Source organism: Antechinus flavipes, chromosome 2, assembly GCF_016432865.1.
Source record: "Antechinus flavipes isolate AdamAnt ecotype Samford, QLD, Australia chromosome 2, AdamAnt_v2, whole genome shotgun sequence".
Classification (NCBI taxonomy): domain Eukaryota; kingdom Metazoa; phylum Chordata; class Mammalia; order Dasyuromorphia; family Dasyuridae; genus Antechinus; species Antechinus flavipes.
In genome coordinates, this window is record NC_067399.1 from 389,911,403 (window position 1) to 389,932,990 (window position 21,588).

At 32.8% G+C, this 21,588-nt stretch overlaps 1 pseudogene; it reads left to right on the forward strand.

Annotated features, from left to right (window-relative positions):
- The window catches only part of LOC127546723 (protocadherin alpha-2-like), a 94,783-nt pseudogene that overhangs the window by 60,729 nt on the left and 12,466 nt on the right, over positions 1 to 21,588 (forward strand).

Here is a 21,588-nt window from a genome sequence, read left to right on the forward strand (position 1 = left end):
GGAAGAAAGAAAATATACAATTATAGGTAGCTTTGAATGTGAATGAGATGAATTTATTCATAAAATGGAAACTGTTGGCACATTAAAAATTTGATTGCAACAATATGTTGCTTTCAGGAAATGCTATAGAAATGAGATACACACAAAATAAAGGAAAGAAGTAGAATTTATCATATAAAAGTAAGTTGGCATAATAATCATGATTTCAGACAAAGTTAAAGCTAAAGCAGATTTAATCAAAAGGGAAAATAGTGAAACTACATTATATGTCAGCTATAAAGTTGTGGGATAACCAGCTGTGATTGTCTTTGCTATTCTCAGCAATACAATAATGTAAGACTACTCTGAAGGACTTATGATGAAAAATGTTATCCAAACTTAAAGAATTGATTGTGTCTGAATACAGCCTGATACATATCTTTTTTTACTCTTTTTTTGGGAGGGAGCTGGAAAGAGATCTATATTTTTTTTGCAATGTGACTTTTATGGAAATGCTTTGCACAAATTTACATGAGCCTTCTTAATGGGGGATATGAAAGGGGAGAGGGAGAATGTGAGGAGGAGGGCAAGAGGGGAATAAATGTACAAATTTTTACATGTAACTGGGGAAAATAAAAATATTAAAACATGAAAAAATAATTTTTACATAAAAAAGAAACTACACATATTAAAACATGAAAAAATAATTTTTACATAAAAAAGAAATCAACTATATTATTCAATATTGTTTTAGACCATTTAAAATAACGAGACAGTATAAAATACCTAATTATACCTGACAAAATAGACACAGCATCTATATGAATATAAACATAAAATACTTTTTATACAAATGAAATTACATTTAAATAATTGAAGTAATATTTATTGTGCATGGGCAAAATCAATATAATAAAAATGACAATTTAACATAGCTAATCTATTTAGGTAATATCATTCCAAATTACTAAAATTATCTTACTGAGTTAGGAAAAATAATTACAAAGTTCATTTTGAAGAGCAAAAGATCAGGAACTTCAAAAAACTGGGGAGAAAAGATGAATGAAGCAGATTCAGTAGTATCAGACCTTAAACCATATTATAAAATAAGAGCATTGTTAAAGTGTAAAATGAATAATTATAATTGTTTTGAATTAAAAAATTTTTTTTATAAATAAAAGCTACGAAGCCAAAAATGGAAGCGATGTAGAAAATTAAAGGGAAAAAAATCTCATAGACAATCTCTCAGATAGAATATAAATGGGTGGGAGTATTGTTGTGATATAGGAAATGATGAGCTAGTTGATTTAGAAAACTTAGAAAGACTTGGACTTATGAAAGAAGATGCTATCCATCTTCAGAGAAACAGATGACAAATGGAAATAAGCATAATATATTTTTATATATGTGGTATGAATATATGTATGTGTAGATATCTATATTTATCTGTTTGTATACATATATATGTACATGTGTGTTTGCTTAATTGTAGCCCTCTTTGAGATGGGAAGGAGAAAAACAAAGTAAAAAGTATACAGCAGAGAAAAAAAGAAAACCTACAAGAAAGCAAAGCTTTATGGCATTGAAAACTGCTTACTATTTACAGGTGAAGCTAAGATGGAGAGTTAAAGCAGAGACTTGCACAATCTCTCCCCCAACACCCTCTAAATATCTTTGACACCAAACAAATTTTAAAGTGTCTGAATCCACAAAAATATGGAGCAACATTTTTCCAGTCCAAGATAACTTTGAGGATTAGCACAAAAGTTGCACCAGAGTGAGAGTGGAGTGCCATCCAGTATAGATCACATCAGCACAGCCCTGACTTCAGCAAACCAGGAGTAGGCAGTAGGAGCCACTGAATAAGAAGCACCAGTGGCTTCTACAACTCTCAGCCCACAGATGATAAAGGGGTTAAACAACTGGTCAAAAAAGAGGTTTCTTTGCTAACACCAAGGCAGGACTTTTGTTCTGTCCATACTCAATCTGGATTACATCCTGGATGATAGTCCCAGGGTGAGGAGGAGCACTAGCATATCAGAACTTGAAGCTACAGGTGAGCAGAGACCTTTTTCACAGTTTCAGGGCAGAAAAGAGTACTTGTAGTCACTCACAGGCCTGAGCAAAGGCCAAAAGAGGAGTAAATACCTCTCATTACATCATACCAACTTAGAAGAATTCAAAACTTACAAGTCCCTAGGAGTGTATCTGAAACAGTTGCACACAACTCCTGAAGTTTGAGACAATGCACCCTCTACCCTGGAAACATAACCTACTTAATTTTTTTTCCTTTTTTAAAAGTTTTTTGTTTTCAAAACATATGCATGGCTAATTTTCAACATTCACTCTTGCAAAACCTTGTGTTCCAAATTTTTTCCCTCTCTTTCCCCAACCTCCTCCCCTAAATGGCAAGTAATACATGTTAAATATGTGCATGGAAAATATTCCTCAGATATCATACTCCACAAGAAAAATCAGATCAAAAAGGAAAATAATTAGAAAGAAAACAAAATGTAAGCAAACAACCACAAGAGTGAAAATATTTTGTTGTGATCCACATTCAGTCCCCATAGTACTCTCTCTGGGTGAACATGGCTCTCTTCATTACAAGACCATTGGAACTGGCCTGACTCATTTCGCTGTTGATAAGAGCCATGTCCATCAGAATTGACTATTGTATAATCTTGCTGTTGCTTGGGTACAATGATCTCTTGCAGAACCCTACTTTAACAAAGAGTTAACAATCAAGTAATAGGCTGGGGAAATGAGCAAACAATAGAAAAGGACCTTACTATAGAAAGTTATTAAGGTGATACGGAAGATCAAAATACATTAAAAAAATAACAAAGTCAAAGCTCCCATGTCCAAAGCTTCCAATAAAAATATGAATTGGTCTCAGCCCATGTATGAGCTCAAAAAATATTTTGAAAATTAAATAATAAAGGCAGAGGGAAAATTGGGAAGAGAAATGAGAGTGATGTAAGAAGATCACAGAAAACAAAACATCAGCTTGGTAAAAAAACATAAAAATATTGGAAAAAAATATTAACTTAGGCCAGATGTTAAAGGAAGTATAAAAAGCCAGTGAGGAGAAGAATGCTTTTAAAAGTGGAATTGGCCAAATGAGAGAAAAAACTACTGAGGAAAACAATTCCTTTAAAAGCAAAATTGGAGGAATGGAAAAGGAGGTTCAAAAGCTCACTGAAGAAAATAAGTCCTTAAAAATTAGAATTGAGCAATGGAAGCTAATCACTTTATGAGAAATTGAGAAACAATACAACAAAATAAAAAGAATGAAAAAATTTTTTAAAAATAACTTTTTATTGATAGAACCCATGCCAGGGTAATTTTTCACAGCATTATCCCTTGCACTCACTTCTGTTCCTATTTTTCCCCTCCCTCCCTCCACCCCTTCCCCCAGATGGCAAACAGTCCTTTACATGTTGAATAGGTTACAGTATATCCTAGATATATATGTGCAGAACCGAACAGTTTTCTTGTTGCACAGGGAGAATTGGATTCAGAAGGTATAAATAATCTGGGAAGAAAAACAAAAATGCAATCAGTTTATATTCATTTCCCAGTGTTCTTTCTTTGGGTGTAGCTGCTTCTGTCCATCCTTGATCAATTGAAACTGAATTAGCTCTCTCTATCAAAGAGATCCACTTCCATTAGAATACATCCTCAAACAGTATCATTGTTGAGGTATATAATGATCTCCTGGTTCTGCTCATTTCACTTAGCATCAGTTCATGTAAATCTCACCAATCCTCTCTGTATTCATCCTGCTGGCCATTCCTTACAGAACAATAGTATTCCATAATATACCACAGTTTACTCAACCATTCTCCAATTGATGGGCATCCATTCAAGAATGAAAAAAATTGAAGACAATGTAAAATATCTCATTGGAAAAACAATTAACCTGGAAAACAGATCCAGGAGAGATAACTTAAAAATTATTAGATTACTTGAAAGTTATGATAAAAAAATAGCCTAGACATCATTTTTCAAGAAATCATCAAGGAAAATGGTCCTGATATCCTATAATCAATAGGTAAAATAATTGAAAGAATCCACAAATCTCCTGAAAGAGATACTAAGATGAAAACTCGCAGGAATATTATAAACATATTCCAAAACTCCCAGGTTGAGGAGAAAATATTGCAGGCAACCAGAAAGAAACAATTCAAGTATAATGGAACTAAGTCAGGATAACACAAGATTTAGCACCTTCTACATTAAAGAATTAGAGATTCTGAAATATGATATTCAGGGGGAAAGGGAACTAGGATTAAAACTAAGAATCACCTACCCAGGAAAACTGAATATAATCCTTCAAGAGAAAAATGGTCATTCATTGAAATAATGATTTTCAAATATAGTCAATGAAAAGAGTAAAGCTGAATAAAAAATTTGATTTTCAAACATAATACTCTAGAAAAGCCTAAAAACATAAATAGGAAAGGGTAATTATAAGAAACTTTACATTCCTACATGAGAAGATGTTATACTTGTAACTTATAAGAATTTTTTTCATCATTAGGGCAGGCAAAAGAATATATGTAGACACAAGGAACAAGTGTTAGTTGAATGTGAAGGGACGATGTCAAAAAATCTAAGTAAGGGCTGAGAGAGGAATATGCTGGGAGAAAAAGAAAGGAAGAAGCAGAATGGTAAATAGTAAATTATTGTACCTAAAAGAATCAAGAAAAAGTTTTAAAGTGGAGGGCAAGAACAGGGAGGTAAGGAGAATGAATGAAACTTAATTTCATCAGAATAGGAAAGGAAAATGACAAATGTTGAAGAAGGTATGGGGAAAATGAGACATTAATGCATTGTTGATGGAGTTTTCAATTGATTTAATCATTCTGTGGAGCAATTTGGAATTATGACAAAAGGCAAAAAAATCATGCATACACTTTGACCTAGCAATATCACTAGTAGGTCTGTATTCCCAGAGTTTAAAAAAAAAAAAAAAAAAAAAAAAAAGGAAAAGGACCTTATATGTATAAAAATAATTATAGTAGCTCTTTTCTGGGGACAAAGAATTGGACATTGAAGGGATACCTATCAATTGGTATTTTCTTATTGTGTATTTAAGTTTAAAATAAATTACTACTTCTAAGCGTTCATCTGTGAAAGGAAGAAGAGACAGGACAATAATTTGAAGACCAGTCAAAGTGGATTCTGTTTTGATTTGTTTTGTTTAACAGCTTGAGTGATTTTGAACTTGGCAGATTGGATGAAGCTAATGGATAGGGAGAAAATGATGATGTTTCAGCTCTTATAGTTGAGGAAACTGAAGCAGACATATTAAGTGATGTGCCTAGGGTCAGTTAACTCAGTTTGAGTTCAAATTTGATTACAAGCTCAGTGTTTTATCCACTGTGCCACCATTTGCAAATGATACAAAGCTGGGAGATATTGATAATATAGAGAACTATCAATTGTGGAGTGATTGAATAAATTGGGGTATGTGATTATGATGGAATACTATTGTGTAAGCAATGATTAGCAAAATGCTCTGAGAAAAACATGAAAAGACCTCTACAAACTGAAACAAAATCAAATGTACTGTGTACAGAATAATAGCAATATTGTAAGATTATCAGCTATAAATGACATAATTATTCATAGCTATGCAATTATCAAGAGAACTCTGAGGGATTTATGATGAAAAATACTATCCATACCCAGAACTGATGGTTTCTGAATGTAGATTGATTGAAGCATACATATTTTTTATTTTTCTTGAGGGATTTTTTTGGGGGTGGTCTATATATATTTTTCACAACATGATTATTATGGAAATGCTTTGCATGATGATACATGTATAATCTATATTAAATTGCTTGCATGAGAATGAGGTGGGTTGGAGAGGAAGGAAGGAAAAGAATCTGGATTCCAAGTTTTAAAAATGAAAGTTAGAAATTGTTTTTACATGTAACTGGGCAAAAACAAAATACTAAATAAAAATAAACTAAAAAAGTGTATTATTTATTATGTAAGTTTTCATGAAATGGGAATTTATTGCTTTATATTAAATTCCCTCTTATGTTATGCTGTGTATATGGCAATTTTTTTCTTTTCTTATTGTGTATTTAAGTTTAAAATAAATTACTACTTCTAAGCGTTCATCTGTGAAAGGAAGAAGAGACAGGACAATAATTTGAAGACCAGTCAAAGTGGATTCTGTTTTGATTTGTTTTGTTTAACAGCTTGAGTGATTTTGAACTTGGCAGATTGGATGAAGCTAATGGATAGGGAGAAAATGATGATGTTTCAGCTCTTATAGTTGAGGAAACTGAGGCAGACATATTAAGTGATGTGCCTAGGGTCAGTTAACTCAGTTTGAGTTCAAATTTGATTACAAGCTCAGTGTTTTATCCACTGTGCCACCATTTGCAAATGATACAAAGCTGGGAGATATTGATAATATAGAGAATATAAAAATCAGGATTCAAAATGATTTTGACAGGCTAAAGCACTGGACTGACTTTAAGAAAATGAAATTTTATAGGGATAAATGTAAAGCACTTGGGTATAAGAAATCAACTTAACAAGAATAATTTGGTAAGGGTATGAATAGAATGCAGTTGTTCTATTTCTTTCTTTTTTTTTTTTTAATTGTTTTTCAGTTTCAGATTTTGTTTCTCTCTTCAGTCCTTGTGCTCCCACTCATTGATAGGTCAAGCAATACAATACCCATTATACATGTGAAGTCATGCAACCATATTTCCATGTTAAAACTGCAATCATTCTTTTAAAAAGTTCTGGGAGTGCTGGCCTTCTGAAAGCTCAGTGTGAGTCAGTAGTGTCATGTGGTAACCAAAAAAATGCTAATGTCATGCTGGATTGCATTAAAAGGGAAATCATTTCAAGGCATAAGGAGGTTACCTTTATACTCTGCCCTTGTCAGACTTCAACTTCATTTGAAGTATTATTTTCAATTTTAGGCATCATGATTTAAGAAAAGCAATGATTAGTTGGGAGAGGGTCCAGAGAAGGATAATCAAGAATGTGAAGATCAGTAGAAAGGAAGAAATATATTTAGTTAGGAGAAAAAAAAAATTCGAGGGGGACATAACATTTGTCTTCAAATATGTAATGGATTGTAATGTGGAAGAGAGATAAGATTTATTCTGTTTGGTCCCACCAGACAAAATTGAGACCATTGAATGGAAGTTTTGAAGTCACTGGAAAAAAAAAAAAAGTTAAATAGGAATGGGTTAAAGAAAATCCTGAAGCACTTACTTAATTCTTTTAAATTAACATAATTATCTATTATACATGCATCCAGCTCCAAATCCATCATTTAGCTCTCATATTTCCTTCTTTTTTCAGAAGGGAAAAAAAAAAAACCAAACTTGTCAAATGCATTGCTGATATTTGAGCAAATTAGATGTACAGCTGTTCCTTGAGTAACTTTTGTCAGTTCTTTAGATTCCTCACGGTACCTTGCGCATAATTGACTGTCAAGTAATGTTTCTTGATTCAAGGTAGTGTGGCGAAATAGTAGAAAGATCATGGAATTTTGAGGCAGAGAACTTTGAATTCCACTTCTGCTCCTATCATATATATGAATTTGAAAGAACAAATTTTCAAGTCCTCAGTTTCTTTATCTGCAAATTAAAGGGGTTGGACTAGATAAACATCAAGCTCTAATCTAGCCTTTTATGTTGTGGCTAGCTTGTTTTATTATTTTTTTTTCAATTAGCACAAATCTATTTTGAATAGATATAATATAGATATATTTTGAATATGAAACGGTCTGCGGCACCTAGTGCTGAAGTGAATTGCCTAAGATCACCCAACGTGGAAGAATCAGAAAAGGATTTAGGAAAACAAGGGGATTAAAAATCTACTTACTTTACTCCCGTACCATTTTCTTTGGTTTTATTTGTCAGTTATGTTGTTATATGGTTTTAACAAAGCCTGAAAGTTAAGATTTTACAAAAATTCCTCAAAGGCTGGATTAGGGTGGGATGTTTTCTATTCAAAATGCCAACGTTAAATGCTGGGGTGGACAAAAAACAAAAACAAACAAAAACACCTGACGCACTGCTTTGAAATCGAACAAAATTAGAATCCACAGAGCAGAAGCCTTAACGCGTCTGCTTTGGGAACTTGCCGTTTTTTTTTTTCCACCGGAAGTTCAAGACGAACAAAAGTCAAAGGTCCTGGTGGGGAGAGGGCGGAGACCTGGAAATGACTGTCCTCCATCTTCTCAGAAGAGCTGTAAAAAAACGGAAGGGTCCTTAGAAATTCCGCCTGTTTTGTGTTGCCTCTAAGGCATTTCTCAGCGAAACCAGAATCATGCGGGTCCAAATATCTGGCCGCTTGATCTGTGGAGAAGATACCTAACCTAGAATAGCTCTGTACCAAAGACTCAGAAAGGACCGACATGGAGGGAATCCTGGGAACAACTTTCGTCATTTCCTTTCTGAACCGGAAGAGGGTTCAGTTTCCGGAATGCCGCGGAAATTGCGTTGTGTTTATAAGAATAAGTTACTTCTTCCTTTCCTCTTCCTTTATTTGGCTGTTTAAATGTTTTTCCTAGGGAAACTCCAGGAGAAAAAAAATAAAACCACAGAGCGTGAAGCGGGAAAGAGTGAAGGTAACTAGAAAGGAGAAAATAGGATCAGAAAGTGGGGACTGGTAGTGAGAGCTAGAGATCAGCAGTCTGTAGGTGTCTGGAGTCTAGGATGAAGAAAGAATAGCCATCTCCAGCTATACAATTTTTTCACCTGTTCCAGGAGGAAAAGATTGTAACATCAACGAATCAAATGCCAATTTGTCTATCAACAATAGCCATTCAACACATTTATTTAACCTCTGTTTTGGGCCAGGCGCTATACCAGGCGCCAAGGATATAAAGACGGACGAAACTCATTCCTGCTTTTAAAGATCTCCCAGTTTAGTAGAAAACAATGCAAACGATTATATATACATAACATGTACAGAAGAAATTGGAGATAATATCAAAGGGAAGGAAGTGGATTAAGAGAAAACAAGGAAAGATTGACTTGATTTACAGACAATTCCATCATAATACTGCATGCCATTATAAATCTGAAGTGTCCTTGTACAAATGACAATTCTTAATTACAAACAGAGAATCAGAAAGAAACTAAATAGATTGAGGTTTTAGGGGACACCTTAATGTGTCTTTTCAAATACTGTGACCACAGTATTTCTCTTTTCTCTATCTTCAAAGTGGTATGAAAAAATGGGCTGAGCAGATCCTTCTCCATTTAAAAATAACTCTGCTTTCCTCTTTAGAAAACAATTCATTTTGTGCATAACCCCTAACACAAAAATGTTTCTTAAAAAGTACATCCTCCAATCCCTCCCCATCCAAGAAAAGAAGGGACTTCTCATTCTTTAACATTTTTGTCATCAAAAAGATAACTCAAATGGCTTTTTACATAGAGACTTTGTACCCTGTGGTGTGTAGAGGAGAGTCATACACTCAAAAGGATTTCCATGCAAGCAGTTTCTGTTGAAGGCTATGACAATCCACAGTTAAATGGAGACCTAAGATAGAAATCTCAAAGAAGCTGTTTAATTTTTATCTTGAAGACCTTTGAAGCCCCAGGGCCTTGTTTGAGCTTTAGGGAACAAATCCTTTTCTTCAAAAGATATATATGGATCACTATGCTAGGGTATTGTGAAATTAAATAGGAAGTTTAAAGATCCAACGTTGGATCTCTTTATGGGACAAGCTAAGCCACTTATTGGAGAGACCCATAGAAGATATTACAAGGCAGCATATGATTACATGGCAATTGACTGATTAAATTGAGTAAAGGTAATAAGGGTTTTGAGAAGGTATAGATTACTGGGTAAAGACCAGCACATTGACTTATAAACTTTCCTGTCAATTGAGTGAGAAATTAAGAAAGAAGAACATTTTGTAGATGACATCATTTTTATCTAGAGAGAAGATAGGAGTATACCCTCTAAGATTTTGAAATTATATAAAATTCATTTAAACTTACACAATTCAATCAAAACTATGCCAACTTTGTTTATTTTGGGGGGCATTATGGTGATAAAATCTGGGGACTTGAATTTATAGATTAAAGAAATTATGATTAAATACTGTGATTCAAAGGAAAATGATATTCTGAGATTGAAAGAAATGGAACATCTGATTTTTTAAGGGAAATATCTTTTTTTCTTTTGATTTTTTTGGGGGAGGAATTAGTGGATTGATTAGCAATTTGTTTAGAAAATAAATCTCTTGGTAAAAGATTATAATTGTAAAACATTCTAGACATAAAGAGTTTTGGTACAGTCCTCAGTGCATGATAAATAAGAAGAAAAACATCTCAAACAGTAATATTTTCATGATGTATTTATTGGGAAGAAATAGACTTAAGAGAGATATAGCTAATGTAAGGAGTGAACATTGATAGTTCCTAAATATGAACACTTCATCCATATTTATTAAAGTAATGACAGTACACCATAGAGGTTGGAAAAATCTGAGAGTGAAAGATTCTTCTTCCCATAGATCATCAACAGGAAAAACGGGAAGTAAAGGAAATACAAGATTGTAATTATCTCTGAATTTCTGGTCCATATTATTATTGTCTAGCTACTGGACACTGTGTGGAGAGAAAAGAGAACAACTAGGTTAGAATTTTCCTGAAAATATTTAGAAGTGTGCTGTAAAGGAAAATAGACTATACAGTCAAACAATATGAGATGAAAGAGGAGCTTATAAATGTAAGAAAAATAAGTCTACAGATTTCATCAATTATTCACATTTTGTCTATAAGACACAAAAATTGGCTCAATTAAAATTATTTGTTAAACATTGAAAAGTACTACAACTTTATTAAAACTGATTTGTCAAAAATGTTTTTATCTAAATAAAAATTAGATAAAATCTGATTTAATTTGTCAAATTGGTTGATAAGGGGCTTAATTGATTTTTTTCCCATTTGACTACTTTTAATTTTTGCAAGTTAACATATATCAAGTTCATGATATTTCATTCATTTTTAAAGTGGATCTACCACTTTCCTGTATGAAGGTATTACTTCAATGATTCACCTTGATTTGAGAAATTCTTTCAATTTAAAGAAAGGATCCATTTTATATTAATATTGCATTTGTAATATAATTGAATCTGGTAAATAGTGAATTTGATAGTCAACTACATAGAAATCTGGATATAGATTCTATAGAACTGTATCAGCAAAGATCTCAAAAAATTAACTGGTGAATTGCACCACACAGCTGAACTTAAAAACATTAAAGAATAAACCATCCAAGATTGTAATCAATCAACCAACAAACATTTATTAAGCAATTACTAAATGAGATGATGGTGGTGAATTAGTAATACCTCCTGCAGAAGGTGACATTTGAGCTGCTTCATGAAGGAAAAGATGAAGAGGAACATTCCAGGCAAAGGAAGGAAGACAAAGATGTAACAATGTTTAAAGAACATCAGGTAATTTAGAAGCTGAAATTTAGTGTGCATGGAAGAGAATAGAGTGTAAGGAGACTAGAAAGAAATGAATCCAGATTGTATGAAACTTTAAAGTTAAAATTGAAGATTTTATGTTGATCCTGGAAGTAATAGGAAACTACTGTAGTTTACCACCAGTAACCACTAGTAGTTTACACTAGATTTACCAGACCACCAAGCAGAGGATGACAAGATTAGACCTGTAGTAATTACTTCAACCATGTTATTTTACTTTGCTAGATATAGTTCTAGGTGCTGAATTAAATGACATGATTTATTCACTTTCTAGTTATTCCTTTAAGAACACTTAGAATTAAATTTTTAAACCATCATTCTCAGTTGATTATCATGTGATTTTATGCAGAATGGAAATAGCCTAAATATCATCCTCATATCACATCAGTAGTATTGAAAGGACAGCTATATGGTGAAGTAGATAGATATACCATTCAGATCTTAAGATACTGAACCTTACCTTCCTGCTTACTAATGTTTAATGTTTACAGATTGAGTGATTACTTGCAAAACAAAGGAAAGCCATGACTGTGAATTTTGACTTTCAAAGACTTTTTAAACCATGTTTCAAAAGCATTACAAATAAGAAACATCTAGGTAATTATAGTAGATAGAATGCTGAGCTTGGAGTTAAGACCTGAGTTCAAATCTGGTCTCAGACATTATCAAATATTTTGGAGACCTATGAAAAATAATGACATTCATTTATAAAAAAAAAGTTTTTGCACAAATCCACTGTAACAAAATTTAGAAGGGAAGTAAGTGGATGAAAATTCTTTATAAAAAATTTCTCTGATAAGAGTTCCATTTCTAAGATCTGTAAAAAAAAATTCAGATTTATAACAGTAAGAGCCATTCCTCAATAGACAGTCCAAGAATATAAACAGAAAAAATTTAAAGATCAGAAATCATATGAAAAAAGCTCTAAATCACTAATGTTTAGAGAAATGTACCCTGAGGTTGTGCCTCATACTTATAAAACAGACAAGGATAACAAAAGAGGAAAATGACAAATTCTAGGGAGATTGTGAGAAAACAAGTATACTGTTTTATACTTATACAAGTATGCTATTAACTAATCCAGACATTCTGGAAAGCAGTTTTGAATTTTATCTAAAAAGTATCAAACTGTGTATCCCTTTTAAATCTATGTACAACATTACTAAGCCTATGCTCCAAAGAGAACCAAAAAAGGGGGAAAGGATCTATAAGTACAAACATATGTATAATACTTCTTTTTGTAGTAATCAAAAATTGGAAACAAGGGAACTTATATTGGGGAATGGAAATCCTAATTATAACATATAAATGTAATGGAATATTATACCACAAGAAATTGTGAAAATGATAATTTCAGTTGAAACTGAAAAGGCCTCTATGAACTGATAGAATTAGAACAACTAATATGATAACAAAGTTATAGAAAAAACAGTTTTCAGAAATTTGAGAGCTCTAATCAAAGCAATGATAAACTAGGTGTTCAAAAGAATGACTGTGAATGAGTCATTTATCTCCTAACAAAGAGACAATGAACTTAAAATGTACATATGTACATTTTCAGACATAGTTAATATAAATATTTGTTTTGCTAGACTATGTAGATATGTAATTCTGTTTTTCAAGTGATTAAAATGCTCATTTGGGAAGGGAATAATGGAAAAGACTGAATAATTTTTAAATGTTTTTTCCTTGAAAAAAAATGTTATAAAAAAGTACATATAAAAAGCTTCTCATGTTTTTTGTTGTTCACAGTGAAATTTCTTAATTTACTACGGGTAAAATTGTTCTTGCTATTTAATGTGAGCAATATTTAACTTGCCTTTAAAAGCATCTGCATATATTGTTGTTGTTATACAGGTCAGTAGGTCAAAGGAAAGATGATATAGAAGTCAGATGTTTAAAAACAACTTTCTTTTCATTAAATCATTAGATTTGATTATTAGGTCATAAAGATGAAATGGAAAATTTTCAAAAGTTCCTACCCTAATTTTCTTAAAGGAAATCATATGATAACATTTTAGTTTTCCTTCTTTTCTGATTTCTGAACCATTATTATTGTAATTAAAGGTAGTATGAAAGGACAGCTACATGGTGAAGTGGATAGAATACTGACTCTGAAGTCAAAAGACCTGAGTTCGAATTGAGCCTCAGTCACTTAACACTTAGTAGCTTACCTTACCAACAAAAATTTTTTTTTAAAAGGGTAATATTGAAAATGGTAAGAAAAAAGTATTTTGTGGATTTGATTCATGGTAATAATGTTTAAGTTTAGAGATTAAAAGACAAGTAATAAGAAAATAGCATTTTTAGATAAGAAAATTTATGCTTTTGATTAAAAGCACTCACTTGAGGTCCTTATCCACTTAGAAAATGATTAATTTTTTTTTAAACTGAATTTCAAAAGCATCCCAGGTATAGATTTCAAATTTCAAACCTGTTATGGATCCATAGTTAATCAAGTATGATTTTAGGGATTGATCACTTAGTTTAGGAAGGAGGGAGTGGGGTTCCTGGTAGGTAGTCTCAGAGCAAAGCAGCTATTGCTTTGATTTCTGCTATTCACAACCTGGAAGATGGGAACATCCAGGTTCATTGTTCTGTGCCAGAGAAAGCAAAACATTGTATGTTTGTGGGAAGAATATCCTAGGACTTGAATCTGAAGGTTGGGGATCTGATATGGTGACTGTTCCTTGTGTTATCCAAGGGGATATCCTGGTAAGTGCACAAAAAATGTATGCATAAACCTCAATAGGTATTCCATATAAAGATGGAAATTATAGAAGTTAATAACAACCTATTGTATTCTCCACAACAGAAACAAAACTTTTTCTTGTAGATTCTAAGTTGTCAGGCTTTTGATTTCCATTAGAGGATGCATTGAGTGCTGGTGCTGGGGGAAAAAAATTGCATGTTGACATCAAAACTAAGTATTGACTACATTTTCTTCCTTGGATGTATAAACTAAATATAGAGAAGGAACTGGATCTGTAATTTCATTAATAAAAGGTGTTTCTAGGTGCCACTACTTGTGACACTTTCTATGCCATTTATAGTCTTGGAGATGTTAAGTGGCTTGCCCAGGGTTACACAGCCATTTCAGAAGCAGGACTTGAATCCTTCCTTTACTTGAGTTTGGCTCTCCTTCCCTCCCTTCCTCTCCCGGCCCCTCCTTCCTCTATATAGGAATTGTGGAAGTAAATTTATTAGTTGAATTCATGTTAAATAAATCTTCAAGCTTCCCCCTTAAATTCCAAATTCCAAAATTCCTAAACTACAAGCACATGAAATTCCTTTGAGAGAGTTGCCAATGCCAATACCAGTGAAAATGAAAGATATTAATAACATCACCTCTGAATTTGATTTGACATTGCTATCTTTTCCAATCTCAGAGGATGCTCAGCCAGGGACAGTTATTGTCCTCATAGACATGTTTGATCCCTTGCTAAGATTCTCACCTTTAGGAATTACAAAGTTCCTCTGGGTCCCATAGATCTCGACAGCTCACAGGCTGAGATCTCGAAGGACGGTGGGTCAAGGTCAATATGTTCGTAGATATGGGAAGACTTGAACTATAACCTGATTTTCTTTCGACCCATGTACCTGGTGTTTGTGGAACAACCCTAGAGCATGTCACATATTTATTGTGTCAGCATCGGACTAGGATGAGCAGTAGACCTCGTTTATGTCTTACTGGTGGAGTGTTGCATGGAAAAACGAAGAGTTTACTTTTCTGACTACTCGGAGAGTACGGTAGTGCATCTTGTAGCTAGCCCCAGGACTGCAATGAGTTGAAGTTGTTCGGCAGCCTTTAAGTATTTGTACTGGAGAAGAAAAACAATCCTGTAGTGCTACTGCCTCGTATTGGAGTCAGCTCGGGAAGAGCTTCAGTGACCAAGCTTGATCAGTAGTCTGTGACTACTGGCCACGTGATTGCAATTGGAATGTCGTTTCTGATTCCAGCTTCGACAATTAATTGATTTATGAAATGCTACCGAAGGTGGAAGTAGCCAATTTCCATGTGGGATTATACACGGCCAAGACCAGTGCTGCCAAAACCTTCGAACAAGCTGACGAACTGAAGCGGGTACTGCTGGTGTTGATGAAGGACCATGGGGAGGTCTCCTCCCTTTCTCTGCCATTTTCACTGCTATCAGGATCATCTTTTAGTAGACAATGGACAAATACCTTAAAGAGTTATCTGAAATGACTGGAGCAGGGGAAGCGGTGGGGAAGGGGTTTTCTCTGGTAGATGTAAACGGCTGTTCACATTATCTGATCAAAAAAGATCTGCTTAGTGTCAAGGCTGAGGTTGCTATTGTATGTAGCTATGAAGTATTTTACACATCTGTGTGTACGGGCCAGAAAAATCCTATGCTGTTGTACTCCAGAATAGTTGGGATTAGTTTGTATTCTCAGCTACAGAGATGGAAGGTATGCATTGTAGACTGGGAAGAAAAGAACGATAACTTTCATTCCGAATTTCTCTCCATGTTCTTCCAAGCGGGACAGAAACCAAAATAAAGAGGTCAGATCTGAGCGTCTGGAAAGGAGGTTCAAATTTTGACATTTGGGAAATTATGAATTTTTAGTTTTTGTGAATTTTAGCTTTTTTCTCTAGTAACTTCAAAAATATTCAATATCTTTCACCTTTCACATTTTATATAAGGTACTTCTAGAGAAATTTTGAAAAAAATTTTTTTGGGGAAAGATATTAATTCACTTATATCATGTTTCATCGCATTGTTTATTAGCACAATGTTTTGACACAAAAGCACTTAATAAATATCTGTTTATTTGTTGACTTGTATTGGGATTGCTGTTAGAATCCTATTGAATAATGCTGATGACAACTTTTATAGGAATTGGAGTAATCACTTAATTCCTTTTTAGAGAAATGTGTTTAGAAATTAAAAGTATAGAGTTCACTTTTATAAAAAGGCAGTATTTAATTTGTAAAAAAGAGAACCCAAAATTGATAAGAACATAGCTTTATCTTTTGAAAAATAATTCCATGAAGTTTGATGCTGGTTTCTCTGTGACTGATGCTATTGTAGGGATTGTTATTGTTTTGACTAGATTTCGAATTTCACTGGTTTAAGGAGAATAAGGGCGAGGAAACTTCCTTTATCAATGTAAATCAGCAAGATAATATCAATTTAGGGAACTGGCGTGTTAAGGATGGTGGGGATTAGGGAGGGTGGGAATGGGGTTAAGAAGGGTCACTGAAAGGTTATGTGATTTGCTTAATCACACAGTTTGCACTTGAAAGGTAGGGAATTTGGGGAAGCTAGATTCCGTAGTGGATAGAGTTCCGGCTCTGAAGCCAGCAGGATCTGAGTTAAAATGCGGCCTCAGACACTTAATACTGTGTGACTGTGGGCAAGTCACTTAACCCCATGGTCTGGAAAAAAAAAAAAAAAAAGAAGAAGATAGGGAACTTGAACTTTGGTCTTTGTAGACTATAGCCTGGAATTCTACATACTTTTGTTAGTTCCCCAGGGGATTATTTCCTTTTGTTTCTCAAAAGAGATTTTCTAATTCTAATTTTTCATAGTATTAGCTTATTTTAAGACCACCTAATATTATATTCCTCTCAATTCCTTTATTGCACTTTGGCTAAATTTATTATTTATTATCATCATTTATTATTAATTAATTTATTATTATCAATTATTATTCAATTAATTAATTAATATTTACTTATTATTAGTTAATAAAAAGATATACTCTATGACTCTTTTTTCTTTAATTGCTTAACTTTGCATTTTTGTGTGGTCTTTTGATCATTTTCTTTCTATTTTTTGCATTGTTTTTGACTATACAACTTTAATGTATGTTCTTCTTGTTGTTTTGTCCTTTTAAATGATTGTATTAAAACAAGAAAACTACATTTGCTTGGTAAACCTGATGACTACTTTTCAAGTTCAGTGATCGATCAGGACACACATAGTACTTTTAGAAGCAACACTCCCTCCCCTTTCCTCCCCAATGATAAAAATTGAAAAGTTTGAGGAAGAAATCATGGACAAGAAACAAACCTTTAGGCACAATTCCCTCATCTTTACTGGTAATTGAGAGATAAAGCTATAGAAGAAGGAATTTTAAAGAAATATTGAAAATTAAAAATTCAAAGAAACATAGGAAAATTTGTATTAATTGATGTAGTGAAGTATGCAGAGCCAAGAAAACAGGAGGCAGAAGGATTATTTGAAAGTTGATTTTAATAAAAAGCAACAAAACAAAACTGAAAACTTCATGCTTATAATGGCCACATTTGGTCCAAGAGAAAAATAGGAAGAAATGCACCACCCATCCTTCATTGGAAAACTCTAGATAAGAAACATTGCATATATTCTTAAATGAAGTCAGTGTATTATATGATGTTGCCCTGAGGAAGACAGGGGGAAAAGCATAAATTATGATGCAGAAACAAAATAATTTTAAAAATTTAAAAATTTTTAAAAAGAGATCAATAGTAAACAGGTTTTAATAAGATCATGTCTGAAAATGGAATTTGAATTTGTTTTCATTTTTATACTTTATTTAAACTTGAATACAAAATAGAAAAAGAAAAAAATATTGCTATATACACAGCAGAACATAAGAGAATTCAAAATATAAAACAAAACATTTCCATTTCAAAAAAGCTTATATAATAACTACTACACATTGCGTCCAGAGCTGTTCAGCTTTTCTTTGCTTCCTTGTAGATTTTCTTTTGTTCTCTTCTGTGCGGTTTTTGCTTTATTCTTTTTCTCTCCTTTTCTCTCCCTCCCCTGAGAAGACTACAATCAAGCATGAAGATATATATATATATGTATGTAAATGTTGTGGCCAACACACATACATACATATACACATCCCCACCAACACACATGTTTATATATAATATACATAAATATCTATTTTCACACACACACAAATACACACATATATTTATATACATCAATCTAAGACTGTACTATGCTTACTTGTTCTCTCTTTGAAGGTGGAAAACATCTTTCTCTGTAAGTCTAAGTCTTTTATATTTTTCTAAATCCACTAACTCATCATTTTCTATACCAAACTTACACTGTCTGATCATTTAAAAATCTAAAATGATGTTGATTAATATGGCTGACAGTGTCATTTCTCTATTTTTCTCTTTTAATTAAATCTATTTTAATTTTAACTTTAAAGTCAATGATTACTATCCTTGCTTTTTTTTCTTACCAAGTAAATTCTACTCTTGACCTTTATTATTATGTTTGTGTGTTTCTTATTTCCTATTCTTCCTCTCTCCTCTATCTGTTACCTTGCCTTCTGTTACTTCCCCTTCCCCTTCCAAGGATCTATCCTTAAACTTCTCCCTTCATTTTTTCCCCTCTCTCTTTACCACATTCCTATTAATCTACATACTGTTCTATACTGCCACCCCTTATCCTATTCCTTCAGTCTCTTATTTCTTTTTTAATTCAGAAGAGTTTTATTCCCTTCTAAATGTATATATGATTATTTCTTTAACATAGATCTGATTCCCTCTAAAAATCCCTCATTTAACTTCTCCTCACTTTCCCTTTACCTTGTTATTTTTAAATTTAGAATATTTTTATACACACACAACACACACATATCTGTCTCTCTTCAATTTATTCCCAGTAAGAGTAGGCTTCCAGAACTATCAGCCTTCCTCCCCCATCTAATTCTTCTGTGACAGCTCTTCCTCTCAAACTTTGAGTACAATAATTACTTTTTGATTTTTAGAATCACATTATACTCAGCTCTACTTTAGTTTTTCTTTTGAACTACCCAATTACCCATGACAATCTTAGACATATGGTTTACATTTAGCATAAACAGTTTGTTCATATTGAGTTCCTTTTGTTTACCTTATATTTCTCTTTGATCTTATATGTCAATTTTTTTTTATTAAGTTCAGATCTTTTTGCAACAAAATTCTGAAAGCAGGGCAATTCATTGAATGTTCAATTTTTTTTTCTTTTTCTTTTTCTTTTCTTTCTTTTTTTTTTTTCTGTTGTTGTTCTAGATTATGCTTCTGAGTATGATTTTTTTTTTGGCTACAACCTCAGGTCTTTTGTTGTTCAATATACAATGTTTCAAGTCTTTGATCTTTTAGTATACCTACTGCTAGGTCTTCTAATGTTGCCTCTTTATATATGAATTGTTTTTTTCTTGTTACTTGTAATGTTTTCTCCTCAACCTGGGGGTTGAATTTTTTTCCTATTTCTATTTTCCCATTTTGTTATAACACTTCAGGACAATTTTATTTAATATCAGAATTCTTTTTTTTTTTTTTTTTGGTGGCTTTCAGGTAGTCTGATTATTCTTAAGTTTTCTCTTCATCTGTTTTCCAGATCATTGTTTTTATGAGATGTCTCACATTCTCTTCTGTTTTTTCATTCTTTATATTTTGTTTTATTATTTTTTTTCTCTTATTACTTTACTGGTTTTCTCTTGCCCAATTTTAGTTTTCAAGGAATCATTTTCTTCTTTAAGATTCTGGCTCTTCTTTTCTTTTTCTTTTTTTTTTAATTAAAGCTTTTTATTAACAAAGCATATACATGGGTAATTTTTCCAACATTGACTCTTGCATAACCTTTTGTTTTAAATTTTCCCCTCCTTACCCTCATCCCTTCCCCTATCTGGCAGGTAGTCCAATAAATGTTAAATTTGTTGAAATACATGTTAGATCCAATATATGTATACATATATTGTTGCACAAGAAAAATCATATCAAGAAAGAAGAAAAAGAAAAACTGAGAAAGAAAACAAAATGCAAGCAAATAACAACAGAGAGAGTAAGAATGCTATGTTGTGTTCCACACTCTGTTCCCATGGTTCTTTTTCTGTGTGTAGATGGCGCTCTTCATCACTGCACAAATGGAACTGGTTTGAATCCTCTCAATGTTTGAAGAGTCTGGCTCTTCTTTTCTAGTTGGTTGACTTTCTTTTCATAGTCTTATTTTTCTTGGAATGTTCTTTTTCATCAATCTCATTTTATTTTAAGATTTTTTTGTGAATTCTTCTATAAATTTTTTTTCATCTGGAATTTGGGTTTTTTTAAACCTTCATCTAAATATAGAAATGATAGATTCCTGGTCAGGGATGGAGTATACTTAGGGAGTGATGATTAAAATATGCTTAGTAAAGTATTGCAAAACTAGTAAAAGGGAATTTAAATTTAAAAAGGAATATGGATGGGGAAAAATGACTTTATAGCTACTATGCTAGTCATCATAGAGAGGAACCACTATGAAGGAAGAAAAAAAACCTCAATAAAGAGACCCAGAAATTCACGGGGGACAAAATACAAAAAAAAAAAGTGCCATCAGTGAAACCTAAGGTCCCAGGTATCTATACATAAAAGCACAAGTCTGAGCAATAAGCAAATTGAGCTACAGATCCTAATGCAAAAAAATACATTTGATTCATGGGAATCACTGAGATTTAGTGAAGTGGGATCAATTATTGTATGGATTTATAAGAAGTAAAAGGGTGGAGAAGCATTGTATATGAAAAAGATATACTACATGAGGAGACACAGGAAAGGGAAATAGAAGAGGAAGCATGAGTATTAGCATGTTTTGGGTAAAGATCAATAAAGGCAGAAATAAAAGTATTTGTATAACAGTATATAAGAGATCACCTAAATGGATAAAAGGAATATATGAAGAGATTAAAAACATATAACCCTCTCCCCCAGATGGCAATCAGTCCTTGTTAAATATGTTAAATATGCCACAGTATATCCTAGATACAATATATGTGTGCAGAACTGAACAGTTCTCTTTTTGAACAGGGAGAATTGGATTCAGAAGGCAGAAATAACCCAGGAAGAAAAACAAAAATGCAAACAGTTTACATTCATTTCCCAGTGTTCCTTCTTTGGGTGTAACTGCTTCTGTCCATCATTGATCAAAGAAATCCACTTCCATGAGAATACATCCTCATACAGTATTATTGTTGAAGTATATAATGATCTCCTGGTCCTGCTGATTTTACTTAGTATCAGTTCATGTAAATCTCTCCAAGCCTCTCTGTATTCATCTTACAGAACAATAATAATCCATAGCATTCCAACCATTCTCCAATTGCTGGGCATCCAT